Below are 26,300 nucleotides of genomic sequence, written 5' to 3' on the forward strand. Positions count from 1 at the left end.
GGGTGGGGAGAATGGGGGCAGGATTGGAGCTAAATTTTTTGGGTAAAACCAAAGTTTAAGGTAGGGGAACCAGGTACATTGTCAGGTTAAAAGGGCAAGAGGACGATGCTGGCTCCAATATTTCTCTATAGAAGATAATTAAACCAAGAGGACATTTTGTATATCGAGTAAGAAGCTCAGAGACAGGGCAGTTCCATAGTTGTACGATGAAACAGTGATGTCACATAGGACCCAGATTCTATCTTACTGATCACCCTACCACAGCCAGCATAGTGGTCTTGCCTTTATGCTTATCTACTCATGATCACAAAGTAGCATCACATCCTTGTCCAAAGGAGCCTAAAGGGGTCCCAAAGCTTTCAAAGACATCCACAGGCAGGAAGAAAGAAAAAGACAGTTCTTATCAGATGTCTTTTGCTCTCTCTTTTTTAAAATCACAAATTGAAATATTTTCTAGAAGCTCCTGACTTGCCCTCAGATGTCACTGGACAGAAAAGGATCTTATATATACATCTGAGTCCACACTGGTATGGCAGTCTTAAACTGATCAGATTTCAGTCCCTGGGGAGGCGAAGGGGTACAACCTTTCTGAGCACTTGGCTGCCCACTATTTGAACAAAAGCAGGGTTCTTTTAGCAAAGAAAGAGGGTGGATTTGCTAGGTATATAGAGAAAAACACCTGCGATAGTCAGCATTTTGGTTAGAGGAGGAGACCAGGTGATTTCTTTGTGTTGTTTTTGTATAGAAAAAAAATGTTTCTTAAATTTGGAATTTCTTCTCTTTTGGAGTAATTTGTGTACATGGAAGGGAAAAGGGTGATTAAAATTATGAAGGCTAAAGTTCTCCCAAGGCCATTCCTAACTCCTCTACAGAAAGATGGGGAGATAAGCCCACCAGTCAAAAGTAGTTTAAGTGACATGGGAGAGGAAGAGTAGACTTTGAAGTAAAATAAAGAAGTTGAAGTTATTTCCTATAAATTATGTTGGGGATACATGACTTATAAGGGCTATCTTCTGAAGGATGCTCGCTCAGACTGATAAAGAAAATTCGGAGGCAGAGCAGTCAATAAACAACAAACAAGAGTGGAGAAGAACCATTTGATTTCTTCTAGGTTGTTTGAAATATTGGAACTAGTTTATGGAGCCATAGGAGTGTGGGATGCCAGGATGGAAATCTTGAAATCCATAGGTTTCCAATTCTCACGCCTATTTCATGTCCCACTAAACTCCATAAGAAGGCTTTAATGTCACACAACAGCTGAAGAATTGGGTTTACTATAAGGGATGCTCCTGTTTGCTCTTCCAAGATTAAATAGTATCTCCTCTGGCAAGCTTGTTTTGATTATCAAGGCAGTGATTGGTTCTCTTTCTGTGGGACTTCTTGTCAACCTGTGTAATCTCACCCCTAAGGTTACAGTGATTACCCATATTTCTATAGCCTGTGGTTTAATGCAACAAACACATGGTAGTAACTATATGAATAATGGAGATTGAATTAACAAGCATGACATTAAATAAATGACAACATGAAAAAAAGAAATTCCCTTTGTTCTTTTGGAAGAGTTGGAGTAATCAGCATAGAAGATTTAAAAAAAATATACATGTACAATAGTTTTTTTCTTGAACACTCTTCTTTCATCTCTTATAATCCTATTTAAACAAATCCCTTATTTCTAATGCAGTAGAACTTCACCCAGCCTTGAAATTAATAGCTAAGTATTCAAAATAAATAAATAAATAAATAAATAAATAAATAAATAAATAAATAAATAAATAAATGGGACAGATTGTGTTATCAGATTTGTGCCCTGAAACCAACCATCTCCTGCCTCTTCTGTACAGTTATAAAGACCTAAATATGTTTGTAAAAAGCCTGTTTACTCATAAACAGGCTTTTTGTATGCTAATAAAGATGGAAGTCTGGAATTTTACCTTCTTGTTTAAATACATTTTATTGGAATATGTTTGGCTTTTTAATCTCAATAATGAATAAGTTTTTAATGTGAATTGCTAAAGAAAAAAAAGGCTTAGAAACATTAAATCAGATTCTATTCCATATATTAGGTATTCCCAGAATCCTAAGACATAGTAATATTTATTAATAGCATTATCCTACAGTTTGTGCCTCTATAGTTCTTATAGTAGCACACTTATGCCAAGTATGGAATCAGATGGTTTTAAAAGACATGAAAATGGCCAGGTTTGATCCTTGGTCAGTTTTCCATAAAATAGATATTATTATAGTCACATAGAGAACTGTTTAATATGGGACAATAATCTGGGAAAGAGCACTGGCCAAGGAGGCATAATAGTCAAGATTAGATCTTGGCTGTACATCATATCATTCACTAATTCCTTCTGAGCCTCAGTTTCCTTCTCAAGAATCTAAAGATGATGCTGTAAGTCTTACCTATCTTATTAGTAGTTTTGAGATAAAATGAAATGAGTGTATCAAAGGACTGTGAAACCTGTAAAAGTTATAAAATTGTCAATTATTATAATTATTAGTCACCAGAGTCACAGGTACAGTGGTTGAAAGGGGATATAGCTACTCATTATCAAGAGGAAAAAAAAAACAGTGGGTCAGTGGAGTCATATCCATGTGCTTATATATTTTATAAGGAAAAATCATTGATTAAATGTGGTATATTTGTCACCTTGTCTGGTCTTAGACATTATTTCCATTGTGACTTGATCAGAGAAGTTGTGAAGTTAAGCAGTCATCTAGGAACAAAAGGATCCAAAGTTTGCTACACACTTAAGAACAGGTGAGGAAAAATAAAACCTAGAGATATAAAAAGAAAGTGGAAGGATGGGAAGGAAAGAAATCTATTTTCTATTAAACAGTGTACATAATCTCTTTGAAGTGTGTATGTCTGGTGGGAGGGAAGAGAAAGCAAAGAAAGTAGAATAAGAGCACACTGGCTTTTGATTGCTAGGGATGAAGTAGAGCTATTTAATCTTCAGATTGCCCTCACACTGTGTGCATCTATTGTGCTGTGGTTGAACTCTAAGAGGCAGTACTGTTGTGCCTGTTAATTTCAGCACAGTGTGAAATTCCCCCCTTACTTAAAGGGAATGGTTAGTTCAATTGATGCACATTTCACTGAATCCACAAATCAATAAACCACTTGGATAAAAGTAAAGTGTGAATCTTCCTGCATGGTCTCCTGATAGGAGAAACAAAGAATAGCAATAAGATCTGAAATCCCCAACTGGGAATTAAGCCTGCTTTCCCCTGCCTGGCTTAGCAGATGACGTCAATTGGCGATGACTTATGAATGTTATCTCTATAACCCTCTTTCTATGGGCCTCTCGCTCTTCCAGCTGAGCGTCTACAGGCTAGTGTACAATTTCATGTCATATCTTGAGAATCAGTGGAGCATGGTTTTTAACTTACAGTGAAACTGGGCAGTGGGACAGGAGCTGGTGGAACCAATCCAACTGCAGGTTCTGAAATATGAAGTCTGCTGGGTAAGGCACAAGATCATGGAGTATGGCAATCTTTGGGCACAGTCCAAACCACAGACAAAAACCAGTCTGCATGTAGTCACAGGGCACATAACTGGGCTGGGGTTAAAAGGCAGGATTCTAGGGATGGGAGCCAAGGCAGTAGTCCATTTTACCAGCTAGAGCTCTTGATTGAAAGCAGCAGAAACTTATGCTGGCTATCTAAGGCAAAAAGAGGATTTATTATAGGGTGATCAGAGACTTGCAAAATTGATTAGAGGTTGGAGGCTTGGCTTGGGGGAAAAAAAGTAGAAGTATTTACAAAAAATCAATTCCCAGTGGCTTAAAGACCTAAATGTGAAAGATAAAATTGTAAAGCATTTTAGAAGATAGTGCAGGAAAGTATCTTCATGAAGTCAGGGTTGGGAAGAATTTTCTTACAAGACACAAAAAATATTATCCATAAAGGAAAAGATCACTTTTTCTACTACATTAAAATTAAGAACTCTATCCATCAAAAAACACTTAAAAAAAAAGAGTCAAAAGACCAGCTACAAGAGTGGGAGATGTTATTTTTCATATTTAGCTACCAAACACCTAGACTCAAAATATACTGAGAGCTCCTACAAATATGAAATAGGAAAAAGACATATTGAGTCGATAGAAATTTGTACATAGATCTTGAACAGGCATTTACAAAAGAGAAGAAATTAAAATGGCTGATAAGTACTGAAAAGGCTCTCAGCCTCATTAGAAATAAGCAGAATGCAAAATAAAACCACATTGAGGCATCCTTACATATTCACCAGATTGGCAAACATTAATAAATCAGATAATACTAAGTAGAGGTGAGAATGTAGAACAGGACTTTCATCCACTGCAGGAACACAAATTGGTGCAAGCACTATGGAAAACTCATTCCCATTATCTCTGCAAAACTGGGCACACACATACCCAATCACCCAGCAATTCCACTTGGAGATGTTTATTTATGATAGAACAGACCTATAAATAACTTTACAGAATAAAATACATCTATGCACAGCAACGTGGACAAATCTCATATACTATACAATGTTTCAAAATAGACAAAGAGACAGAACTAAACTGAGTTATTTAGTAATGAATCTTCAGGTGATAGAAAATAAGAGTCACAATAGACAGGTCACAAGAGACCTCTCTAGGAGAGAGGAAGGGGATTATGATTGGGGAAGGGCACATGGGAGGGGAGAGTAGGCACTGGTAATGTTTGCATCATGCAAATGAGGACAAGTCACCAGGCATAACACATGACATCTACCTGCTAGAGTCAAGTTCACTGGGGAAACTCATGCAGTGAGTATCAGTGGCACATGTGCATGTCCCTGGGCAGCACACAGATAACCAGCAGAGCCAGATATAAGACTCTGAGTCAGGGATTGCAACCCGTGGCCTTTGGAGCTTTTTACTGCAGTGATAGAACCTTAGCCTTGGCTCTACCCCACCAGCTTAGTCCCTGTGTATGATGTAGCACCATGCCTACAAACCAGGGGCTGGCCTGGTAGTTATAGCTCAATGACATGGCAAGTAAGTGACAGGACTTGCCAAATCAGCATTCTCCCTCTCTTGGGATATTCAAAGAGACTGTGATCCAAGCCTTACAGTTGACCAAGATCAATTGCCTTAAACACCAGCCCGCAGCCCATTTCCAGGGAACATTGCATGAAACCAATTTTTTTTCCTCAGAGACCAACTTACAGGAGAGTCTTGGGCAAATTTAACTCCTACATCTGGCTTTAATTTTCCTACCTGTTGGTGAGGTTTCACGGTTGTTTGTATTATAATTATCTGCCAAATTTTACACATCCTTTATATACTTTTCTTATGTATGCCTTATTTTACAATTAAAGAAACCAAAAATATTGGAATCAGGAGGACTCTAGGAGGTGTGGGGCGGGTGCACCATGGCCAAGATTCCTGTGCTAACACAGCCTGGTCCTCAGGCTGCCACGACACACCCTTGCATCACTCACTATTGACTCAGAGTCCCAGGACAGAGGAGAATTACCAGGCAGTGATAGTCTCCAAATGTACTACCTGGCAGGCTATCCCAGAGGCCACAGGACAGAAAACCTCATGAACCAAATTAAGATGCTCAAATGACATGATTTATTCAACTGAATTTAAACACATGGTGAGAAGCAAGGGGAAAGAGCTGAGGTAAGTTAACTCACATAGCATAGGAGCACATGGAACGAGAGGGTCACAGAATCTAACTCTTAGGATATGCAATGTTTGTATGCCCTTCCTGTCTATGCCCCATGAGTCTTCTCCACCAAAAGTGTGTTTGCAGAACCAAAACTGGGGTTTGAGCAAATGGCCCACAGACAGATGATGCCCTGGGCCAAAGACACACACTTGCTCTGTTGGACAGATACAGGGACAAGTGCAACTAGCCATAGCTGGACAGTGCCAAATAGTCTGAAGAGCAGCCACGGATTTTATTTGTGTTTTGGCAGAAAACACATGGTGCCGGAATGGGTATCACCAGTTGGTGATGAATTAAAGCATCATATATATTAAGTGCTCCAATATAGTGTATTTAAGCGTATGTGTGCTTAGTACCCATGTGCTGTAGAATATAGCACCAATATAGTTGGTCCTTTCATTGTTCTCTATGTTGGACACACGCATGCTCTACTTGCTAGCTTCTTATGCTCGTCATACTCTATAGGATCTGCCTACATCCAACAAACTTTTTGCTCACTAGCTATTTACCTATACTGAAGCACCTTAAATGTTTTGCCTATTTTTATTAGATACATGCTTATTTACTTGATAGAATTGATTATTCTCAAAAGCACATGCACATGACACATCTGAATGACTGAAACTAAGTCATGTACCCATCTCACTGATGATGCCAGGACAAAGAGAAAATAATGCAGCCCCTTTGGGTTGTGATGTAAGGAACTGAGCTGTTATCCTTACCAAAAATATTCATAAATACTCATAAAGAAGAATTTCCCTATAAAGGAGATCAGAGTGCAAATAGGAAGGAGGAAATTAGGTACTATATGGCCCTAATGAACAAATGCCTACCACAGACAAGAGGAATATTTGCAAGGGAGTGAGGTTTGGGAATAAAGCTAAAGTATTGCTGTTATTGGAAATGAGACATTGCTTCTGCGTTGGCTAAGAAGCAGTTGGTTTGAGTCTGAATGCAGGCATAGTGAACTGGGGTGTTTAAGAACCTCATTCTTCAGGTCAGAATGCTTCATGACTGATACTATAAAAGTTGGGCTGAGCTTCCACACTTGATCTTAGCCAAAAGGCCGAGAAGCAATGGGGCTGAGCTTCCAGATAGTGATTAGATGTCTCCAAGTATGGAGAGTGGAAGGAATGCAGTAGCTCTGATTAGCCTGGGCCTGAGAATGTGTCTCAGATTTCCTGGAGTCCTAGCCAGCCATGAAGTTCTGCATTTCTGGTAATTGTTATAGAGACTTGTTAATGAGAAGTAGAACAGTTTCCACCCATCATTCCTCTAACATGTTGCTTAGATAATGAAGGGTCTCTCTTCTCTCTTCTTTCTCTCTCTCTCTCTCTCTTTCTCTCCACACACACACACACACACACACACACACACACACACACACACACACACACACTTTCAAAAGAAAGCTATACTAGAATTGTCTCTTAACAGAAAGTTATGTGGTGGTCAGTAACTACCTTTAGATGATATCTGAGGCTCTGGACAATGTAAATAATCTAGAGGAGCCTTGGGTTACTCAGCAACCTAATTTTTTAGTTATTCTCTAAGAGCTGTCTTGGAAAATTGCTTAAAGTTCTATCCTAAGCTTGAGTGCGACCTAAGATTTGAAAAATCTTTGAGGAAGTTGTCTACAGTCCTTTGCCACTCTGATTGATTAATATAGTCCTTTTATTAATCCCAACCAGAAACACTTTCCAAAGTGGCCTTTCTCCTCACCCTCCTCCATACAAATTATAGAAATGTGCTCTGTAAGTAGAGCTGATACTGTACCTACTCTTAAGTAGTGTCTGGACAATGATACATAAGACTTCACAAACATCTGATTTTCATCTTCCTGTATTTCTCCCACAGGGCACAAAGGAATTAAGGCCCTGGGAGCAGTTCTTTAGAAAAAGGGAAAATAATAACAATTATACAGATATTAAAAGGTGAACACGCATTAATGATTTTATTTTACTCATATATGCGGTGAAGGGGATCAGAATACACCAACCCTAAATATGCCACTTTGGCACAAGGATTATTTTGAGTTAAAGGCAACTGAGAGGCAACAGATGCAGGAAGTTCTCTGCCTTCCCCTTGTCTGCCTAAAGCAGGGCATAAGCTTCCCTTCATGAAGGTATCTGCCCCCTTCTACCTACAGGTCCCCCACCCTTCTCCCACCCCAGAAGATAAGAGCACTCTTATCACTGGAGACAGAGCCTACACCACAATGAGTTTGTACAGCAGATCTTACTAAAATAAGACTTTATTTTCCATTTTTCCCCCAGTAACTTCCCAGTGATTTATCAGCTCTTGAAGCACAACCTTCTTTTCTTTGTTAAAATGGTACGTAACCCCAGAGTCCAACTCTTCTTTGCATTTTACTTCTTTTCTGTGAACTTCAGTGCCTATAAACATTAACAAAAATTGTGTGCCTTTTCTCCTACTATTTTGTCCTTTATTAGTTTAATTCTCAGGCTTCCTGGTACTGTACCTAAGAGGGTAGAAAGAAAGACAGAGGGAACCAGGCAGAAACTATAGCTGGTTCAAAGGAAAAGTCTGCAAACTTATCTGGCTAGCAAAGGAATGCTGAAATGAATTTCCATTGTAGGCAAAAATTATATTTTACCCTGGGGATAAGGAGAATCAATTAAATCTCTACCACACTGGACAGAATTTACATGTGTATCAGTTATTTACAACTCAGAGGGATTACAACATAGCTCAAAAAAAAAAAGGTTAGAATCTGGTAAATTGGAAGGATGTGCTATATGTCAAAGATGCATAGTTTTTTTTTTTCTTTACTGAAACAGTTTTTTTCTATGAAATGCAAAATAGCTAATACTGATTTTTTGTTGACTTCTCTCAACCATTAATATTTTTTTGACTCAACCATTTCCTTAACAGGCTTATTGTACAACAGGGTCTTACCCAGAGACTTTTAATATTCTCAAGGTTAATGTGCTGGAGTTTTAAGGATTTTTGGAAGAACACTTCGAGAAGCCCTTAGGGTTGCTTGAGATTGGATTTTAGGTGCTTAGCTTTGGAGAACTGGGAAATCAATTACTATTGCCAGCTTCCTGGATGTCAAGAATGGCCACTGTTTCACACAATCCCTGCCAGATAATAAAGCAGTCAACATTTTCCCCCTTCATAAATCATTCATACCAACTGTTCAACTTGACATTCTCCTTAAAGAATTCACAGTATTTGTGAATTCTTGTGATACTTGTGCATGAGGTCTCTATAATTAAAAATGTTTATATTACATATTCTGGCAATGCTGTTTGTGTTATCCTCACAGTGTTATTTGCTGCTTATGCAGCTTCTGGGGAAAATAGATACAGCCAATCCTCATTATTCTCAGATTCTGTATTTGCAAATATCTACTTGCTAAAAGCCATTCGTAATTCCCAAATCAAAACTCAAGTGTATTTTTGTAGTCATTCACAGACATGAGCATGGGCAGGGTGGTGAAAATTTGAGTCACCTGACACATATTCACAACTGAGGTGGAACAAGGTGATGTTCTGTCTTCTTGTTTCAGCTCTCATACTGTAGCCAGTGTCCTTTTCATGGTTTATTTAGTGTCACCTTTTTCAAATTTTTGTTTGTGGGTGATTTCTCTGTTTAAAATGGCCCTCAAGTGCACTGCTGAAGTTCTGTCTAGTTTTTCTAGCTGCAAGAGGGCTGTAAGGTGCCTTATGGAAAAAACATGTGTGTTAGATAAGTCTTATTCAAGCATGAGTTATAGTGCTGTTAGCCATCAGTTCAATGTTAATGAATCAACAATATATATGTTTAGAAGGGTGTCTTTAAACAGAACCACACCTAAAACAGGTTATATAAAAAATGCTCTCAAGATTCTATCCCTGGATTTCCCCTTTGAGCAATGATTTAATATTCACTAATTCAGTGTTTGCAGTGACTTTATAGAACATACGTATCAAGAACGACAAGAATCAATTGTATCTATCTCAGAGCGTGTTGGTGTGGACAGTGATGACTTTTCTTCCTGGTTAATGTGCAGACCTCTTCTTGGCTTTCCTTTTGTGGCTAAAATTTATATCATTTGGTTTACTCGAAGATATTTGCTTGTGTCAAACCCTTGTCAAGAGATGGTTAAAGTAAGACAGCAGTATTCTTTTGGAAAGCGTTTTCTCCTTTTTTTTTTTTGAAGGGATGGAAATACAATATAAACACGATGTCCCTCTTGTTCCAGATTGTGCTCAGTTACTAGTGAATTAATTGCCTGAATACTTCATCCTTAGCAGTTCATAGAATTTCAAGTGGAATCCCATTTATATGGTTTTCATTGCCCTTCTAAATTCTGATTAGCCTTTCCATTGACACCTTGGCCCTATCACTTCTTGTGGGTTTTGAAAAATTATAATGAATACATGAGTGCTGGGCAGATCTCATTTATTTTACAGCTCTGTGCGCTTGTTTCTTTGAAGGGAAACCATGTGGGCCCCCTGCACATACACATTCATGTGCCCATATGCACACGCGCGCGCACACACACACACACACACACACACACACACTAATTGGGGTCATATGGGAGTAAAGAGCTGGAGATGGTGAAGGAGGGAGAGATGACAAGATTCCAAAAGGAAACTTTTTAAATACCACTTCATAGAATAGCTTTAGATAGAACAATTGCCCTGAGGGGCTAATGCCAGCTAATAAGAGGTTACTGCTGCAATAACATTTTACCCCTACTTTTGACAATAAAATGCAAACCAGATTGGAGGCGGTGAGGGAGAGCAAACCATGTAGGTGAATTGAGTTAGGTACCTGACTGCCCTTAGGCGACCTCAGTTTTGTGTTGTGCCAACCTCCCTTTGAACGATCACTCCGTTTTCTCTCCAGGTGCAAATAAATGGCTTGGCCTCTTTTTCTACTCAGAGAATGGGGTCTGTTCTCCATCATTATCACCTTCACACAAACCAAACTTTTTATATTTCTTCTGTCAGATATTTTTCATTTTTACCTTATCATTGCAACATGAAAGAATGGTCCTTTCCTAAAGAAATTCCAAGCACGGGTATATGAATGGAGGCAGAAAGAGACTGACTATAAAAACACTAAAATTATGCCATATGGGAGTTGATCTTTTTTTGGGACAAGTAAAAGCTCAGGAGCATTGACACCTGAGAAATAATACAGGGAAGGAGACTTAAGGGTCTGGGCTATGCCACTCACCAGCATGTGAATTTGGATAATTTTTATAACCTTTCAAAGCCTATTTTCTCATCTATTACAGGGTTCAGCAAACGTTGTATGTAAAGGGATAGATAATAAATATTATAGGACTGGTGGGCCATATAGTCTCTGGTGCAAGTATTTAGCTGTGCTGTTGTAGGGTAGAAACAGTCATAGACAATATATAAACTAATGGGCATGCTGTGTTACAATAAAATCTTATTGCCAAACACAGGCTGCAGGCTGAAATTGGCAGGCCAGATTTGGCCCACAGGGCTGTTGTTTGTTGACTACTGACCTATACAGTGGTGATAATAATAGTACCCAATTCCAGTGAGTTGGGAAGATGATATGGATGTAGTACATGTAAAATATTTCATGTAGCATCTGGTTTATAATAAGTGTCTTTGCTAAAAAGATAATTTAAAAAAGGATTAAAAAATCATAATTTTCACACAGGTATAAAATGAACATGTGTTAAAGATTTCAACTCATTATTAATGATGGGATCAGGCAGATAGCATATCTGGTTCAAAAGATATGTTTAAAAAACCCCAGAGATTTATAGATCAAAAACAATGAAATTAATTTGCAAATCGACACAAAACTGGCTTGGAGGAGGGAAGTGTGTCCTTTCACCAGACAATTCATTTACATGTTCATAGTCAAGAGTCGTTTTCATTGCATTTTAATTTCCTACAATTTACAGAGTTGAAAAATAGCTCAAAGGTGATGAAAAGACAGAATCAGATGACCCAGAATGCTATGCTCTTAACAATGCATAATTTGCCACTGGAGAAATCCAGTAATCTTATTTGCTGATTCCAAGTTTCTTTGTACACTCAAATCTTGCTATTATCATTATTGCTCGATGTCACCTAGGGTCACCCTGTTCTTTGAGACTGAAATGGAATTGGCTTAAATTCCATTTGTGTGTGCTCCAGTGTTTTCTTCTAAATCAAGACTGGTTTGAAGTTCCTGATTCTATTGTGTGAGTTCAGTGGGTGATTGCCTCAATGAAATGTGCTGTGATGTTCCCTTTTGGCATGATGTCACCCTGTATGAGCTGAGATCCCAATGACCCCATGCCCCTGAGGTATCACCAGCCTGAAGGTCTACGAATGCAAGGGGCAGTAAAACATACATATCCCAACAATGCAAATAGTTTAAAATTACCATGGCTTCCATTAGGGATTTCCTACTGGCTGACATTTGTTAGACTCTAATCAGTTTCTCAGCTCTTTCTCTCCTACTCCTTCCTCACCTACCTTCCTTTCTCAAACAGGTTTAAATTCTTGTTCATTTTTTATGTTAAACAGCTTAACTATCTTTTTATTTTACAGTCTCCTTAGAAAGTATGATTTAATAATCTACCAAATTTGGGTATACTTTGGGTATACCCAAAGTAGCTTATCAAATTATTGAATTAAAGGAAAGGCCATGTGCACGGTAGAACCTACTGTGAACCTACTGGGTGTGGTTTTAGATAGAAGTGTTTCTTTCTTGTTGTTAATGTTTTATCATCATCATTAGGAGGAGGTAAATCAGGGTACAAATGGGATTGTTTGGTAAACAGCTACTTCTGCAGGGTGCTGTGTGGCTTTCATGTGTCTGACTCAGTTACCTTTTCCTTCCTTCCTTCCTTCCTTCCTTCCTTCCTTCCTTCCTTCCTACACAAATTAGATATATTTTTAAACTGTGATTAACATCTTTTCTCCTCCACAGGGAAATCACAGGACACACAGAGGCAATGTCAAGTCCCAGCAAAGGTGTACAAGTGTTGGGATATCTTCAAGGGTTCCTTAGGCATTCTCAGTGTCAGAAGACAAGTAGGCCTACCTAAAATGGTACTTAAACAATTATGCAGAGAAACTAAATTGGAGATTGACAACCCTTTTCTTTTAGGAAATCAGTGGTAGACTTTTGTCAGCCTGCAGAAATTCAGACTTGAATCTAAAGGTTAGAAGATACACAAATAGTTCTTTTAGGTTTGGTGGTCTAAACTAGCATCTTGGGTTTAACTATTAGTTATAGTTGGGGTAAGGAAAAAATGTGAATGATTTCTGAAATTTAGTGGTTGTTCCAACTGGGCCTTCCCTCTCTGCCTTTGTGTTTGACTTGGCTATTTGACAACAATATAAAGTGTAGAAAACTGAAAATAGTGCAAATAATTTCCATTCATAGAAATACAAATTATGGAAACACCTGGGTGCCTCACTCAGTTGAGCCTCTGACTCTTGATTTTGACTCAGGTCATGATTCCAGGGTTGTGGGATCAAGCCCCTGTGTTAGGCTCTGTGCTGAGTGGGGAGTCTGCTTAAGATTCTCTCCCCTCTCCCCTGAATATGTGCTCATTCTCTCTCTCCCTCTCAAAAAAAAAAAAAAATTAAAAAAAAAAGAAATGCAAATCTTGTTTAATGTGTGTTCAAGCTGCACTGTAAAGTAGACTGGTGTTAAAGAAAAAAATTATTCTGACCCTTGTTAAAATGGTAAAGAAGACTTTATTCAAAACTATTGTAATAGGGGTATTTTGATAGGAGAGAAAGATTGGGCTCAACTCCAAATATAGCAGAGACAGTTGGGAATTTATAGCCAACAAGCAGAGTGAGAAAATCAGTGGATGGAAAATTACTAAGAGGGTGCATAAAGGATAGGGGTTCTTGCTAGATTGGCCTGACAGGATTCTTGTTAAAGGCAGGCCAAGGGCTTATTCGTCAACATTGGAGAATGAGAAACTTGATCAGATATTAAGGATGATCAGATACGAATGATGAAATAAGCTTACTTAGCAAAATTCTTGCTAGTTGAGACAAGAGCTCAGAGGACCTGATTAAATTTGGCTAAAGACAGTCTTTGTCACTAGTTAGGGTAAGTATCCTTGAATAAGGTAAGATTTGAGCAAAGTCTTGAAGGACACAAGGTAGTTGGCCTTACAGATATCTGGGTGAATTGTGTTCCAGGTGGAGGAAACAACAAAAGCCCTAAGGCAGAAGTTTGCCTGGCAGAGTGGAGGAATACCAAGAAGGCTACTGTGATGGCCACCACAGTGTATCCATTGCACTTCTTACAATGATATTAACATTCCTTCCATTTTTCTGACTAGACTTTGTGAGCATATTACATGAATTTTGTTTTATACCACTAAGATTTGGGGTGGTTTGTCATACAGCAATAACTAGAATATCAACAATGACTGAATTTAAGTGAATAAAGAGAAGTGTAGATTAAGGTGAATTCAGAATGGCATTAACAAGGCAGGGGGGCAGAAAATATAGGACATTATTGGCCAAAGTAAACACTGAGTTTTATTATAAGTGAAAAGAATGAATGAATGAATGGATTATTGGGAAAGATCAACTCTTAAAGGACAATAATTATTGTGCCCATTAATCAATAGACTCTATAGTGAAGTGAAAAAAACCATGTGGTTGAATCTCAATGCTACCACTTATGATTTTAGTCATGGAAGTATTATGTAAATATCTTGGTCTTAATTTTATTTTTTTTAAAGTATTTATTTATTTATTTTGAGAGAGAGAGAGGCAGAGAAAGGGAAAGAGAGAGAATCCCTAGCAGGCTCCATGCTGTCAGCACAGAGCCAGATGCAGGGCTCAGACTCATGAATCATGAGAACATGACCAGAACAGAAATCAAGAGTCAGACACTTGACTGAGCCATCCGAGAGCCCTGATCTTTATTTTCCTTATGTCTAAAATAAGGTTATGCTATGAGGATTATATGTTATAATGCATACACTAAGCACCCAATATTTGTTAGATTTCTTAACTGCTCCCTTTCACTTATTGAATATGTTTGATTGCCCATCACAGTGAAAGGGATTGGATTTAATCTCCTTCACCATTTACAAGAACGAAGTCCAGTAGAATGGAAAAGACAAAGAGGCACATTTTAGCTCTGGATAGGCCGGTAAGGGTCAATAGCATATTACTGCATTGCAGTGTCAGCATACCTGATACTGAATCTGACTATATTTACTAGCTTTGTGACTTTAGACAAGTTACTTACATCTTCAAATGCACATTTCCTTTATTACTAAAATTTCACTCATTATAGAACCTGCCTCATGAGTTTGTTTTAGATTTAAATATGGTAATCTATATAAAGTGCTTAGCATGGTGTTTGACACTCAATATATATCAACAATTTACCCCCAGTTGGAACAAGGAATGCCCAGTGAAGACTAACTTCCCTTACTGGAAATGTTAAGGGAAATATTGCATGTCTATCCAAAGAAGAAGTTTCTTCATTGACCAATTCCAATTCTAAATTCCATGTTTCTCAGTTCCTTTCATTAGATCTTGGGTTTCTTTGATCTGTAACTATATCAACTAGATTTTCTATTTTCATCTTTTGCATGTGGTCCTAAGTAATGAGGTTGTATTGGTTGGGATGAGCTAAATTTTGCTCTAATAACACAACTCCAAAATCTTACTGGATTAACTAAACAAAAGCTTATTTCCCATTTACGTTAACATTTCCATTGTGGGTTCACTGAGAGCTGAAGGTAGGGATGGGATGGGAGTTTCACTCATTTGTTCCTCTTGGATTCAAGTTAGTAGAATGATCATTATATTGAACGTTGTAATTCATAGTGCAGAGGAAAATGAAAGTTCTAAGCAGTACTTTTTAAACTATCTGTGGTGGACCACTACTTTTATAAAATATGGTAAAGATAAATCATTGATCACGTGTTTGAATGTTGCAGCAGTGCTAAAGTACTATTATTTTCATCTGTATTTTCATCTTTGTACTTATCTTTTCATGGACTAAAAATAGTTTATGGACCAGTGTGCAGCCCACACTTGGAATACTACTGATCTGAAGGGTCTCATGCTGGTAAATACTCTAACCTAGAAATAACATGTCATTTCCTTTCAAAATTCATTGGCTAATACTAGTCATATGTTCCTTCTCCCAACAGTGAGAAAGTCAGGGAGTTCAATTCTGTTGAGTACCCTCAAGATGGAGGGAGGGATGAAAGGAATATTGAAGAATTCTTATGATTATCACACTGATCACAAGAGCCTTTTTATGAAATACAGATTTCTAGGAATAAGCTGGGAGACTTTGATTTAGTCAGTGGAGGAGGAGTAACTGTAATCAGTACTTACAAGGAAAAAAAAAATCTCCCAGTTGATTTAATTATTCACAGGAACTATGTCCTGGGTGAAAAACACATATTCATCTCATAGATCATGAAGGAAACTTGATACTATCTTGTATTAGTCCTGGTCCTCTGAGATGCAGGTTCAAAGACAGAACTAAACATGCATGGATTTTTATCTGGGGAAATGTTTGTGTGAAAGGAAATGGAGAGGGAGTAAAAAAACTGGGAGACTCAGCAGACCATAATGGAGGTCTGATCGCAAGTGAAGGAGAGAAGTTTGGGTCAACACATTGTAGACAGCTATGCAGTCTCAGAATGAAGCAGCAAAGGTATTGGGGATACTGAGCCAAAGTTGGATGCCAGCAGAATACTACGTCTTCCAGGAATCTGGGTCTGCCTTGTGCAACTCCCCCCACCTCACACTACCCCCATACTCAGTCATTGTCTGAGAGTAGCCTTGGCACAAACCAGGCAATGAATTTCAAAGCACAGCAGCTGAGGCCCTTGGTCAAGAACACTCTCCATGTAGGAGGTTTGCAAGGCATACGCTCATGGCTGCCACGTGCCCTCTCTCTAGTCTTCTGCCTTCAGAAATTTTAAATATTTATTCCCAATTTTATGAATTAATTACTGAGATCAAGGGTGCTTAGTGGATTAAGGCACTGGCACAAGGTCCAGAGTTATTAAATTTGGAAACAGAGACCAGAACCACTTATACCCTGCTGTCCCTAGTGATACACTTATGGCTTCCCTAATTGAAAATATTTTTAGTGGATATTAAATTATTTTGAATTTTTAATCTGCCAAGCACTTCTCCTTTTTGCTAGAAGCAGTACTACATTCTTTCAGTCATGAAATTTTTGTCTTGGTGTGGTCCCATCTGCCTGACCATAAGCAAGTCCTCCAGGAAGGAATACCCACTCAAATTGGGCCAATTATCTTCTTCCCTGGGACTTTCAAAGTTCAAACATCCTGACTGCTTGGGATAGAAGGCTGGGGAGTTGTTGGCAGTCATGCTCCCTGCTGTGGTTTAAGTTGGTTTCTGGGAATGGAATAAAAATGCACAAGGAAACAGAGATGAGACAACTGATGGCAATACCAGTTGTCCTTGAGGTTCAGCTCCACTTCCTATCTTCTGACCTTTATATAAGACACCCAGTATCCTTCTAGCAATTTCCCAATTTTGCCTAAACTGCAGTGATTTTCTGTGCCCATCTTGGCCTTGAATATGGGTATGATCTTCCATCTGCCAGTTAGGATTTTTGGGTCTGTTTTCCTTATCTTTAAAATGGGGCTTAGAATAAATGATCTCTAAGGTCCTTTGTAATTCTATAAGTCTTTTATCTAAAAGAAAGTTCTATGTTTGAAGAGGATATAATTTCTTTTGGACCTGTTTTGCATATAGGAATTGGAGACCTGGGATGCCAATTGATATATGTGAGGTCGGACTTTTTGTCTTCATTGGAAGAATGAATGCAGCCCTTCCTGGGATGGTAAAACAGCTGGGTTTTCTTAACAGTGACCTATAAAGTGGTCTGAAGAGCCATAACCATTCATCTCTCTTCTGTGATATTTTTGTGTTACCATCTATTTTGTATATTTCTATAACAGGACTTGATTTAATGGCAGGAAAAAGGAAATTCAAAATGATTTAACTCTGGAGGTGGCAATAATAACATTTCCACTGGAAATAATGTAATAAACACTGGCATAGTTCTATATATGTATGCTTTATAATTTCTTAGTATTGGGCGCCTGGTGTGACTCAGTCAGTACAGCATGTGACTCTTGATCTCGGGGTCATGAGTTCAAGTCCCACATTGATCATGGAGCCTACTTAACTAGTGGGTGAAGGTATGAGTAAATAGGTGATGGGGGTTAAGGAGTGCATTTGCTGTGATGAACATTGAGTATTGTATATAAGTGTTGATTCACTATATTGTACACTTGAAACTAATATTACCTTACATATTAACTAACTGAAATTTAAATAAAAACTTTAAAAAATTAAATTTTAATAATTAAAAAGTTTTCCATTTAATTTTCAAAAGTTTTCTATTACTTGAAAATTGGAAGAATTTATTGACTTTAAAAAAATCTGCATGTATTTTAAGTTTGTTGGCCAGGGAAGAAACTAGAATGAATTCTTTGGGAGAGAATTTACCTTTTTTTTTTTTTAATACCTGAATAGAGTGTTTCCTTATGAAATAGAGCCAAACCCCACATAAGGAGTTTTCCTACTTGGGATTCATTTAGATAAAAATGATTAAAATTGGCTTATACAAGAAAGTGAAAAAGAATATTGCAATTGTCCATAGATTTAAGGAAGTATTTAGGAAACTTGAAGAGAAAATGAGAAGAGCTAGACTGAAGGAGTAAACAAGGAGAAAGCTCAGCTTTTAGCCATATATTGGCCTTAGGTAAAATATTTCCTGGGGAAGTCATGTTTGATGACTTTTGAGACACAGTGTGGTGTCTGATGTTTATTCAAAATAATGTTGGGTTGAGCACTGTGCTTTATTTTTCCTCCTTTGCCAAACTATTTAGTAAAAACCTTCTGCATAAAATATTTTTGTCTAAATGTTGTTTTAGAGAATGAATAAAGAAGGGATATATCCTAGCCAAGTGGGGAGGGGAGAGAACACCAGGTGTAGGAAGTGAGACGCAAGTGGGACAATCAAAAACTCAATGCCCGGTAGGCTGGGTGGCTCAGTTGGCTGAGCATCCAACTCTTGATTTTGCCTCAGGTCATGATCCTAGGGTTGTAGGATCGAGCCCTGTGTCAGGTTCTGTGCTGAGCGTGGAGCCTGCTTGGGATTCTCTCTTTCTCTCTGCCCATCTCCTGCACATGCTCTCTTTCTAAAACACACACACACACACACACACACACCACACTTCTTTCAGGATGAAGAAGCTAAGGCACAGGGAAATCATGTGACTTTTTTCTGGCTAGAAGATACTATAGACAAAGAGAACAAAGGACCAGTTTTTCTGAAGTCCAGCTTCATAACTCCTTGCTGGATGACAGCATACACTCGATGACCTTCTTGAGGCAACTGATTAAGTTACATTTCTGGGCAGATGGAAGTCATCATGTTACCCATGACAGGTGTTCTTTCCAATATAGAGACATCCCCCTATGTCCCATTCATGTAGTGCCTGCTCTGTGTTTATGGAGTTAGACAGCACTTGAACCTGGAATGTACATTACTGCATTTGAGGCCAACTGGCAGGGCAATCCCACTTTCATGGACCTTGAAGCCTCTACAATTTGAGCAGGGGCCTCTTTAAGAAAAAGCATAAAAACTCACAAATATAACATTAGATATAAAAGTGCATATTTATCTGGAAAAAGAAATCACAACCAAACACATATTTTTAAAAAGGTGGGAAATATCACAAGCATAAAAAAACAGAAAAATAATGATTTTTACATTATTTAGCAGCCTGTCACTTGTCTTTTATAGTTTCTTTCCTGCATCCTATTTTGACAGCTTCTTCACATAATAGTATTTTGTGATATCATTTTCTATTGAGAGAATAGAAAGATAATCCAATCTTTCCTCTAGAGAGGTTGATTGACACTTTTTTATATTTTTGATAATAATAAAAATACAGATGCGCTTTTCTGTTTGTAAGATGACTACAAATTTGTACTCTTTCGCCATAGGAATTCTCTTTGATCCTTCTTTTGCGTGATTCTCATCAAAAAAGAAAAGACATGTATGGTGTTGGTAACTATATCTTGTATATTATTGAGTACATTCCTGATAGGAGGGAACTTATGTTTTAATTATGTATTTATAGGAACTGAATCTATGTATAATTTTACCTGTCTGATAAAAAATTCTACACCTTATTGCACATAATATCTTCTGGATCCAGATCTTTCAACCTTGTTTCTCTTCTAATTCTTTCATGCTACTGGTTCATATCATGGTAATACTTTGGCCCAGCACCTTTGTGTCTGGTGCAGGATGAGTTGACACAAGTGGATAGAGGGAATATTCCTGTAGGTCATTCCTACAAAAGGAAAACTTGCAATAACTTAACTATATGCAGAAGTGACTGAGAACCACATACATGTATCACATAAATCAAAACTGAAAATATCCCTAACTGAGCTGCTGTTTAGCCAAGTTGTAAAAATGCCTATAGCCACTCAAAAATTACCCAACACAGTTGGAAGTTCAATGATGAGAAAAGCAGAGTGGAAAAAGATAAATCTTAACCAGTTGTGATTAAATTATTATTTGGCAAATTTTACAAACACACACTGACCATATGAACATATTGTTGGGGCTCCTCCCAGAGCCTTGAAAGGGGTTTGTGTGAGTGAAGCTAAAGCTTAAGCTTCATTAGCTTCACGGTAAAACCAACTCAACTAACTGGTCAAGTGATTGCTTATCAGGTGCATTCCATTCTGGGCCAAATTCTTTGGGTAACAGTGTATATTCCAAAAGCATGCTATTGCTTCCTTGGGCTTTTTTCTCCCTAAGAGAATTCTGGCTTTGGCAGGTAGCAGTGCATAATGAAGACTTGCTTACTTTTCTTCCTAGTGAGACCGTTATGATTAGATGTGATAAACCTAATCATAACTTTAATAAGAAACTGCTTTCACCTTATTATTTGCCCAAACTGTGTGTGGGGTTTTATTGGCCATAAACTGTGTTTACTAATTCTTCAGGTTCATGAACAAAGAGACCTGGCCTTTTTGGAAGGCTTTCTGGCCAAGTGGTTTCTGGGCAGCTCAACTATTATATGCTCAAATGCTCCAAGGCATCAAAATGGGGTGTTGACAGAGGCACAAATTGAGAGGGGCTTCCTGGCAAAATGAAGAAACTTGTTTCTGCTCACTAGAGTCAGCCTTATTAATTGTACTCTAATAATTTTTCCTCTTTTTTCCACTCCCTGCCCCCAGTTTATTGTAGTGGATTTCCTTATTTCTTTATTGAAGAGTATTAGTAAAGAGACTTCTAAATAGAGTTAGCCAAGGTCTTAATAGGAAGAGAAGGAGTAATTGAAGACAGCTTAGTACAGAGATTTTTTGCATAGGTACAGGCAATGGTAATGTATACAGGATGGTGATGTACCCACCCCTCTTGTAGCAATAACCAACCATCACATTTGTAACCTTGAAGGGTCTAGTGGAGGGAGCCATCACTGACACTCAGGGAGAGAACAGTGGCTGTAAAGGAGGGCTGTGTAGCAGAGGCAGTGACTTCTAGTGAGGGAATATTGCTAATTTAAAGCCTGACAGTATTGAGGCAGGGGAATAAACATCCTGACCTTCCTTTCCTATTTCTCTTTGATCTTTTGCAGGTGATTCTCATTGGCTGAACTCAACAGCAAACCAAAGGGCATGCAAGCTTATTGATACAATCAATAAAGTTCAGGTGAAGGGCACAGGTAAGGGTAGAGAGTGGATTTAGAGGGGCAAAGAAAAAAATATCCAGCACAGAGTGCTACTTAAATTGGAGGAATCTTGCCATTACAAGACTGGCCCGAGAGGAAAATATCTACATATTCCTGTCTTAAAAAATAGGCTTGCAGTTTTGTCTAGCATTCCAAATTTCTCTCTCTCTCTCTCTCTCTCTCTCTCTCTCTCTCTGTCTCTCCCCGTCCCCCTTTCTCTCTCTCTTTTTCAGAGAAGGACTGGCTGCCCAGCTTGAGGGAGTGCAGTCATCAGATAGCCTCAAGGTGTCAGCTCCATTAGGGTTTGTCTCAGCTGCCAAGAGCCGTCTTGCTGGAGGTCAGGTTGTATTTTCTGGGGATAGGCTTAAGTTGAATACAATTAAATGGTTCAAAACCCTTCTTTTTACGTATCTATTACAAAGTGTGACCTATTAAATATTGTCTTAACCTTCACCACTTTTCATTACAGAAAACCTGTTCCAGGAATGACATTAAACCTTTCTTTTGAATATTTTTACTGGAGCAAGTCTTTCCTCATTTCAATGGTTATAATAAAATGAATTTTCCATATGCTAGAATTATCTTTTCCCTTTTTCAGTCAGTGGTATTTTTCAAACTCCATATATTCTAGACGTTATTTCTTTAGTTTCCTTGGCTTGGAAGAAATATGTCAATGTTTATCTTTTTTTTTTTTTTTTTTTTGGCTTTTTAAGTTCTTATTTTAATACCAGTTAGTTAACATAGTGTTATATTGGTTTCAACAGTTCCATCACCCAATGCGCATCACAAGTGCACTCCTTAAATCCCACCACCTATTAAACCCTCCCCCGTACCCTTCCCTCTGGTAACCATGTCAGTGTTTATCTTAGTAAGAAATTCTAGTGAATAAATTGGTGTATTTCCAAGATTGAAATGGACTAAAATTCTACCCCACTCATTCTGTAATGCCTGATGCAACTCATTCAGAGAAAATCCCGTTTGGTTATGGTTCAGCCTGGTCACTGAACATTTCTCAGCCTCATTTTATGATCTGCAATAGACACTCTTACCTTGTAACATGAGAAATCTGAGATAATTTTGTATTATTTGTTCTTCCATTACTTTTCAATCATGCTGATCCTTTTTCATCTTCCTTAGGGAATTTATGAATTTTCTAATTGATACATTTCAAAAAGAACTTTATGAATTCTTTAATATCACATCTTTCTCCAGGTCTTGTGGTGTACTGATAATGGATCTAAATTTCTTTCATAGTGCTTTACTTTTTTTAAATGCATTCCTTAGTTTTCAATTTTTATTTTCTTGCCTAAGTTTTTGTTTATGAATGAAATTGGGGAAAAAATACGGACTGCTTGGAAAGCTTGTAGAATCACTAAATATACAAAACAATATAAAATTCTGGTGCAAAAGACACATTGATTATGTTAAACAAAATTTTTCTGTGTTGTATGAAATAAGAGGGGGAGTAAATGAAATGATTTAGTAAGAAGAATATTATATAGATTCAAATATTAAGCAAAAAAATCAAGCACATTGTAATATCACAAAGATAAAGTTTTCAAAAGTACAAAGGTGCTCTGTTGTTTAGTATATATACAAACATACCGTACATATATACACACTTGAAGCAAATATATAAAGACATACTTGATTATGATACATATTGAATTCAAAAATAGTTTTAGGATGTGGAGGGTAATAGAATTATGAATGGATACACAGAAATTTTCAGTTGTTTTTGCATTTTTCATCTTTTTCTGTCAAGTTTCAATCTGGCTATTTTCTTTTTATGTGTCTTCTAGTTTACTAATCCTCTCTGTAGTTTTGTCTAATTTGCTATAAACTGTTTATTGAGTTCTCAGTTTCAGTTACTATTATTTACAGTTCTAAGATTTCCATTCATTTATAATAGTTTCCAGCTCTCTGCTGAAATTATCCATCTAACTGTCTAATTTCTGTCAAGAACTGAGAAGGGTCTATTATTTTATCTAATTTTCAAGCTAACAAGTTAGCATGCTACCATTTCATGCATCTTGACAGAAGACATAAGGCTCTTTGGGTCAGAGTAATATGACATATTACCCACAGCACAGCAAGATGCCTGTGCTTCATGATCGCATTGATTCCCTGTGCTCTTCAAGTCCCACATGAAGAATAATTTAGCTGGGTACTGCAGTGGGTTTATGTCAATAGCCAAGCATCTCCAAATTTGGAAATACAATTCTTTCATAATGAACTGCAAGCAAATATTCCATTTTCCCTGGAGGGAGACTTTATCTTTATTATACGACATAGTAAGAAAATCTTCCTGTTGCATCAGAGGGGGAAGTTACCACTTTTCCAAGGCTGTTTTCTACATAAGTATATTTTAAAAGATGGTCCAGAATAAAAGCTGTCAGTAAATTTCCTTGTAAGATAGGAGAAACTCAGGAGACCCATAATGAATTGTATATTCCAGCAATTTTTTGAACGAAATCACATATTTTAAAACTATTTTGACTATCTGCCTCTTCCATACCTATCTTCTTCTTATCTGTTATTTGCCCTTGGTTTTTAGTCCTTAGCCATTTTGCAATAGTCCTAAAGAGTGATTAAGAATTAATTGTTTTGATGTTTTATATCACTGAGGTTTTAGTGTTGCTTGTTACTACAACATGCCTAGCTTAGCAGAATGTTATTTTTACTGCAGTTACTGCTATCATTATTGGAAATTACTCAATGAGTTCTTCCAGAAACAAAATGGGAGTGTAGAACACTTAAATTCAGATAAAAAGTGTCCACATGCTGCTATGAGTAATACTTCTAGCCCTACTTTCTACCTTTTATTTATTCCTTCTTGAGGACGGAGGGCATATTAGCTTGGTGACATTGAGTAAAGCTTTTATAAACTTTCATCTGAGGCTCCTTCTCCTTTCACAGTATCCTGAGTGAATCTTCTGCCATAAGGTGAAGAAACCCTGCTTGGTGAGTAACCCTTCCACACAAACTGAAGAGGGCAGAATGCTCCAAAAGCTAACAAGAAAGGTTCTGCTACATATATCCCATGAATTGTTCCCAATCTCATTAACCCAAATCTTCCTCTTCTCTTGGATAAGACTGAGTGAGGGGATGAGGAGGAAAGCACAAACTAGAAAAGAACTTCTTAATATTTCAAAGAGAATAGGCTATTCTATTTCACAGGAACAGCAAAACCACCCTGTAAGGCAGAAAACATGCATGTTTCTCTTCTTTTACTGCTATAAATTGCTGGGAGCAAAGACCTATTTTTGTCTAGTGCTCTGCTATGACTGGATAGGTGTGTTTAATTGTAGGAGGAAAATGGTAGGAAGCCTACATGTGGCAATAGGCTAAACTGCATTCTCTAATTCAGTTTTCTGGTAACCAAACATATTTTGATACTTCATCTGTTTATACCTTCTGTTTTTCAATTGGTTACACATGGTAGCAGAAAGGGTGTGATTGTCCATCCTCAGTCCCAACATGTAGGTCCATGAAAGACCAGATTTATGAATCCATCATTTGCTTCTAGTTTTCCCCCATTTAGGGGGCTATTGTGCATATTGCTTCATGGAAATTAATGCAAAGCAACAGGAGAGTAGAGAATAGTGAGGTCACATTGAGAAGTAGTTACTGAGGATGCTCATTAATTGATTCATTCAGCAGCCATCCTACCCAGCTTTATTTATGCTGGGGTTTCTGCAAAATGACAACTACCAGTCAAAGTCCTTCAGAAGTTGCTTGTAAATGATCAACAACACACATGCTGAATCCACAAATGCTGAGGCTCAACTGTGTGCATGTACTAATGTGTGAGTTAGACTAGTGCAGAAATAACACAAACGTTGGAATCTCCTTAACCCACTAATTGAAAGTTAGAGGAATTCAGACCAGCACATGGGGTTTACTTTTTTTTGCCAGAAGGCCTTTCTCTTCAGAGTTTTTCTTTTTCAAGAACCATAGACATTTATTTTATTGCCACTCTATTCTGCTGCACGGTTTTTCCCTGGGCTAAGAATGGAATTACTAACATTGCTTGTTCCAAACTCTGAAAATTGCTGTCAGGTGTGAATTAAATGTTTTATTTGAAGATTTGAGCTCCTTCTCATCAGTCACAAAGGGAATTTTTATGGAATAATACTCGTTGGCACTAATATAATTCTTTTCATCTTAGACTCTGTAAGTGCTTTGTAAACCTTCTCTCCTTGCGATCTACATTTCAATGAATCTTATCACCCCTCCATCTAGCATCACTGACAGAAGCTTTATACTAACTCCCTCAACTCTTCCAGAGCTGCTTTCAGTGTTCCATGTAAGTGGCAAACATTTGAATAATTGTTTCTGGGTACTTAGAGAAAGGAATAAGACAACTTTGATGATCTTCTGGCATACTGTGAATTCAGAACTTAGGAGGGGTGCTAAGGGTAAAATGTGCCCCCTTGAGCTGACAGGGTGAGAGAAAAAAAGAATGTTAATAACAGATTAAAAACAAGCAAGAAGCCAATTACCCGCCCCCCACCCCATCTCTCCCGCCAAATCCACCGAAACTTTTCTTGATCTTAAAAAGATCACAACTGGGGCCTTTAAGGTTTTTCACATTCCCATTTGGGTGTTCAAATTATAACTGTTTTCTAGTCGCTTATTGTCATAACATGTTTGAGTTGGAAGGAATGGTAGACACCACTCATAATCCAGCCAAATCGTTCCACAGCTGAAACACTGAGGTTCAGAGACATCTACTGATTTAGTCAAGATCAAGCACAAATTAGTGCAAAGTTTGGTTGCTGGATTTTTTTTTAACTGCTCTTCATTCCCACAACCCCATACCAACTATATTCTATACCCTTTCCTTTCCTTTCTTTGCTCC

At 37.8% G+C, this 26,300-nt stretch overlaps 2 long non-coding RNA genes across 2 annotated transcripts; both read left to right on the forward strand.

The window, feature by feature from the left end:
* Positions 1–278: 278 nt before the first annotated feature.
* On the forward strand, positions 279–7,599 carry LOC122221396. Its single transcript, XR_006203186.1, has 3 exons — positions 279–527; positions 2,672–2,767; positions 7,555–7,599. It is a non-coding gene; the product is annotated as an uncharacterized LOC122221396 (long non-coding RNA).
* A 13,779-nt stretch (positions 7,600–21,378) lies between these two features.
* On the forward strand, positions 21,379–25,745 carry LOC122221397. The gene is made up of 3 exons (XR_006203187.1): positions 21,379–21,430; positions 24,356–24,400; positions 25,682–25,745. It is a non-coding gene; the product is annotated as an uncharacterized LOC122221397 (long non-coding RNA).
* Positions 25,746–26,300: the final 555 nt, after the last annotated feature.

This window comes from Panthera leo, chromosome B3 (assembly GCF_018350215.1).
Source record: "Panthera leo isolate Ple1 chromosome B3, P.leo_Ple1_pat1.1, whole genome shotgun sequence".
Classification (NCBI taxonomy): Eukaryota; Metazoa; Chordata; class Mammalia; order Carnivora; family Felidae; genus Panthera; species Panthera leo.